This window comes from Triticum aestivum, chromosome 2B (assembly GCF_018294505.1).
Source record: "Triticum aestivum cultivar Chinese Spring chromosome 2B, IWGSC CS RefSeq v2.1, whole genome shotgun sequence".
NCBI lineage: Eukaryota > Viridiplantae > Streptophyta > Magnoliopsida > Poales > Poaceae > Triticum > Triticum aestivum.
The window spans coordinates 464,838,842-464,844,635 of record NC_057798.1 but is presented as its reverse complement, the minus strand read 5'-3'; the positions used below and the strand labels follow the sequence as shown (position 1 = coordinate 464,844,635).

Here is a 5,794-nt window from a genome sequence, read left to right as displayed (position 1 = left end):
CCTCCAGGGTTCGCAAGGAGCCCATGGCCCAGACCATAAGGAGGCAGTGACCTAGACACACGTAGTCCACGAGTAGTCATGTTTTCTTTCTTTCCATCGCGAGTTCGCCGCTTCGCGACGATACTATTCCCCCGAGGACCCTGATCCCGATCTTGAGACGCGCCATCGATGTAGATCTCTCTCCGCCATGCGGCCGGGCCCGTTGTGTTATCCCACGTTCGTGAGATGTCTCTCATGTGCAAGATGAAGCCACCCCACTTATAAGGTCATCCCTAACCTCCTCTTTCTAGTTGGTCATGTTCATATGGTGCAGCAGCAGTCAGATCTTAGAAGGTCTCACATATGATGCAGTACACAATTTTGATTTTGTGTGCCCGTTGCTCTATTTCTTAATTCAATCTGTACTTTGTTAACACAACACCAATCGCCGTATCTATTGAAAAAATTGCCTACTATGTGTTCGATTGTCGGTCTTTGCATTCTCTCTCCAAATCATCATGACAGCAAATTTAACTTAAAAATTGGAAGAAGGTCTCAGCTATTCTTACACGCATAACTTCAATCCAAGCATGGTTATATAATAAAGCCACTCAGACTCCCATAGCCATCCGGTAGGTAAATGATCTTTTATTGTTGCAAATGAAGCTTTTAAACTTTATAAACCTTTCATCTTGATGTTTGCCCTCTATCAGGTATTCGATTTGTCTAATTAAGTAAATGAATACGCCATTTCAATTTTTGTTTTATTTTGGAACAATAGACAATAATAAGTTAAGTAAAGGAATGAACTAAAAAAAATGAGATTATTATTTTGATCTTTATAGTAGGGGCCCCTGGTTGTAATTTCACCCTAGGCCCCCGAAATATCAGAACCGGCCCTGACTGTTGTCGTTTGGATGGTGTTTGGATGGCAGATGTGATGGTGCATGCTCAAGCGGTCACCTGATCTCGGTCCGGCGTCAGCAGACACGTCCAGCAAAGCATGGATAGCAAAAAGGACTACCAAGTGCAGACTATTCTTTTCTCTGGGTAGAGTTCCCTGTTCAAGACGACAAATCATGTAAGCTTATGCAGTTTGATCTTCGCTATGGATTGGGAAAATACACTGTGAACAACCAAAAATTGAGTCCTGTCCTAAGTAGGATGTGCAGTTTGTATACTTGGGAAGCATTATGTTTGCATATTTCCCAGGCAGAGGTGCTGGTATCAGCCCGTTATTATGTTCTTTCCTTGCTTTTATCTTTTCTCTGCTTTTATTTGGGCGAGAGATACACTTGGGAACATACAAACGGTGGAAGACACGGCCCCGAAGTGAAAAGAGACTTGCAAAGGTCCACAGAAAACAAAGACCCAACCACTGTTCAACTTGCAAAGGTTCACTTCTCAACAAAATAAAATAAAATAAGACTTGCCAAGGTGCAAAGGTTCATAGAAAACGAAGACCCAATCACTATTCCAACTTGGAAAGGTTCAGAGAAAACAAAGCATCCAGTCCAAGGATACCACCCGCTGCATTCAGAAATGCATAGCAATTACCCTGTTCCCTGATAAGTAAGTCAGAACACCTCGTCCCTTAAAGTCACAAATGAACTTGACAGGTAGCTCAATGATAGAGCATCACGCAACATTATATAGCTGCTTCTTATCTCGGAAGCACAACACACAAACCAGCTAGTATTTTTTCTCAATTCAGGTAAACCACATCCTCAACAGAGCGCGTTGAGAGCATCACTATTCCACCACGCACACCGAGTATGGGATAAAGGATGGAGATCATTCACGCGAAATCGGCTAAATGATTATACGATACTACTACATTTTCACCATTGCAGTTGGTTAAACGATACTAGTACATGTTCAACAGCCATAAGCGAACGATACGCAATACAGATAGATAGACATTCGATAGGTTCCATCTCATCTCACGACCATAAACTAAACCACCACACGAGACTGATAACTAAACTGCCACACGAGACTTGATAACTTAAACAAGACGATAAGTTGATAAGCTGGTGGATTTAATGGCCGGCTGACGACCTCCTAGTTGCTGTTCATGCCCTCCAGCGGCGGGGGCGCTGATTGGCCCGGCTGACGGTGATGGTGCGGCCGCCAAGCTCCTGGCCGTCCATGCCCTGGATGGTGTTGTTCATCGAGTTGTCGTCCCCGAAGTTGACGAAGCCGAACCTGCGGGATCTGCCCGTCTCCCGGTCGGTGACGATCTGACAAATCAAAACACGAACGAGCGAGTCAGCGCACAAGGAAACTTCACCAGATCTATGTGTAAACGAGGGAAAGTAAACCTAGAAACCCTAGAAAACAACAAGGTGACATGTACAATCCATCCAAACTAACAAACTTGCAAGCAATGAACAAAACATCAAAGTGTACTTTTTTTTGCGGGTAAAAGCCTCATATTACAGTACCATCAAGCAACTTCCAAGCACGAACACGAATTACACAAAGCCGACGAACACAGCCACCGGCCACCTAAAGGGGATCGGAAAAAGGGAGCAAACTACTAGGAAAGATCTAAAATCAACCACAATCGTACATGCGCGGGACCCTGGCCCCACTCGTCCCTGGCGCTAACCGGAGAGGAGATGGGAGGGGGCGACGGCGGAGGATCTAGGACTGTAGAGAGAGGTGGAGGACTAAAATCAAAGACGAAGCCTTCACATCAAGAAACCTTCACTGACCTCGGCGCTGAGCGGGCTGTAGGCGTGGAAGGCATCCTTGAGCGAGCGCTCATCGGTGCTCTAGGAGAGGTTGCCAACATAGGTGCGGTACTCGATCCTCGAGCGGTCCTTCCAATCCGAATCCCACCATGGCACCAACATTGCACTCGAGATAAACCCTAGCGGTGGGAACAATCGAGGTTTTTCTTAGGCCTGGGTGGGCGTCGGTGAGGCCGGGGCAGCGGGCAGTGGAGGCGTGAGACGAATAATTGAGGATGCGTGCGCAAGCCGATACGATGCCAGTATATACAGGGTGCAACTAGTCCACGCGTAGCCGCGGGGGGCACCTCGCCAACATGGCTGAACGAAACGTGGCAAACTTTTTCTATAACCGGGCTCAGAGCATCTACAGTCGTGTCCCTATTACCCGTCTCAATCCGGGCTTGGTCAAAAAAAAAAATCAACCCAACCGAAACTCTCAAACTGCGGACAAATGCCCGGGCTGACCGACACCCCTCATATATAACCCAAATATAAGGCAGATATGAGGCGGCACGGGCACACCCGAGCACGTCCGCCTCACGGCCCGGTCCACCACCGACTCCATAAAAAACCCCAATCCGGATGGCGAGCTCAAACCCTAGTTCACTCTTTCCCTCTCTCGCTCCGTCTGTCCACTCCTCTCCCTCTTCGGTTCCGATCCCATCCACCATCATGAGCAGGTCGGGCAGCGACTCTGGCTCGGAGCTCGACTATAAGGAGGAGATGGTCGTCCGCATTTCACTGCAGCGCTCGAAGGTGGAGATCGGCGTCAGCTCCAAATCTGGAGCGTTGCCGCAGCTCCTGCGCCGGTGCAGCGCGGCCGCCGGAGTTAGACCCTCCCGACCCACGCGCAACAACGCCCGGTCAGCACAGTCTGTGTTGGACCCGCGTTGTCTCCTTCCCCCGCTGGCCGCTCCTGCACACAACCAGCGCTGGGTGTTTGTGCCCGCGCCTCCGGCCCGCACGCGCACTCCGGAGTCGGAGGTGTGCGCCGCGCGCCACGAGAGGCGGCATGCACGAGAGAGGGAGGCAGCAGAGCAGTCGCGCGCCACCGCGGGACGGAGTCGGACGCCAACAAGGACACGCGTCTCCTTGCCTGGGTGTACCGCCGCTCCCTCACGACGGCAGAAATAGATGCTCGCCGCCTCCGAAGGAAGAACGTGAAGGGGCTCCGGCTAGTTATTGAGCAGTCGGAGCGCGAGGCGAAGGAGGCAACGACAGTGAAGGATCGGGTGGCAAGGCTGAAGCAGGAGCACGACAGGGCGGTTCGTCAGATGAGGGGTCTCATCATCCTATCCGACGGCAGCGACAACTGCATCTCGTCGTCCGACGACCAAGAGCCTCCACCTACCGCGGACGCGTACAACTGCGCCTGCGACCGAAAGGGCAAAGGCCCGGCGAGGAAGTGGTGATTCCATCCCCTCCTCCTCGATTTTTATATCGTTTTTAGCTATAGAACTTTATGAACTTGTCTGTGGACAAACTATATGATCTTTTGGATGTGGTGAAGTATGTTATGTCCGTTTGCAGCCGATCTCGTGTTTCTTTGCAGCTCAATTTTGTTGTCCGTCATTTGATCATGTAGGATAGATCAATGTGTGCATGGGTCGTATGGATATAAGGTGCCGGATATGAGATATTGATGTCTACTACACAACCTTTCTTCTTGCGGACTCGTGTTGGGCCTCCAAGCGCAGAGTTTTGTGGGACAATAGCAAATTTCCCTCAAGTGGATGACCTAAGGTTTATCAATTTGTGGGAGGCGTAGAATGAAGATGGTCTCTCTCAAACAACATGACAACCAAATAACAAAGAGTCTCTTGTGTCCCCAACACACTCAATACAATGATAGATAGTATAGATGCACTAGTTCGGCCAAGAGATGGTGATACAAGTGTAATATGGATAGTAGATATAGGTTTTTATAATTAGAAGATATAAAAACAGTAATGTAGCAAGTAGTAAAAACGAGCAAAAACGATATTGCAATGCTTGAAAACAAGGCCTAGGGTTCATACTTTCACTAGTGCAAAATCTCTCAACAATGATAACATAATTGGATCATATAACAACCCCTCAACGTGCACCAAAGAATCACTCCAAAGTCCCCATCGGAGAACGGAGGACGAAAACGTGCATCAACATAAATCAAGAAATACATTACTCCAATGCATATATTACCCCAACGTCACCTCCGGAATCCGATAGTTGAGTGCCAAAACATACATCAAGTGAATCAATAGAACATCTCATTGTCACCACAGATATCCCATCGCAAGACATACATCAAGTGTTCTTGTAAGATAGATCAATGTGTGCATGGGTAGTATGGATATAAGGTGCCGGATATGAGACACTGATGTCTACTACACAACATTTCTTCTCATTGACTCGTGTTGGGCCTCCAAGCGTAGAGTTTTGTAGGACAATAGCAAATATCCCTCAAGTGGATGACCTAAGGTTTATCAATTTGTGGGAGGCTTAGGATGAAGATGGTCTCTCTCAAACAACCCTGCAACCAAATACTCCTTCTGTCCGGGTTTATTAGGCCCCCTCTTATTTTGGGGTAATGTTTGACCTATAAATCTAACTAACAAAACGTAAACTATATGTCACAAAAATTATATTGTCGGGAAGCTCTTTCTAATAAAAATCCAACATTATAATATTTTTATAGCATATACTTTATATTTTAGAAATTTATAGATAGTGAAAGTCTAACCCAAGATACGAAGGGGCCCAATAAACCCGGACGGAGGTAGTAATAAAGAGTCTCTTGTGTCACCAACACACCCAATACAATGGTAAATAGTATAGGTGCACTAGTTCGGCGAAGAGATGGTGATACAAGTGTAATATGGATAGTAGATATAGGTTTTTATAATCAAAAAAATGTAAGAACAACATGGTAGCAAGTAGTAAAAATGAGCAAAAACGGTATTGCAATGCTTGAAAACAAGGCCTAGGGTTCACACTTTCACTAGCGCAAAATATCTCAACAATGATAACATAATTGGATCATATAACAATCTCTCAACGTGCAACAAAGAATCACTCCAAAGTTCCTATCGGAG

General features: G+C 47.0%; 1 pseudogene; it reads right to left on the bottom strand.

Moving 5' to 3' along the window:
* Positions 1-2,054: 2,054 nt before the first annotated feature.
* LOC123041408 (glycine-rich RNA-binding protein GRP2A-like) lies at positions 2,055-2,840 on the bottom strand (annotated as a pseudogene).
* Positions 2,841-5,794: the final 2,954 nt, after the last annotated feature.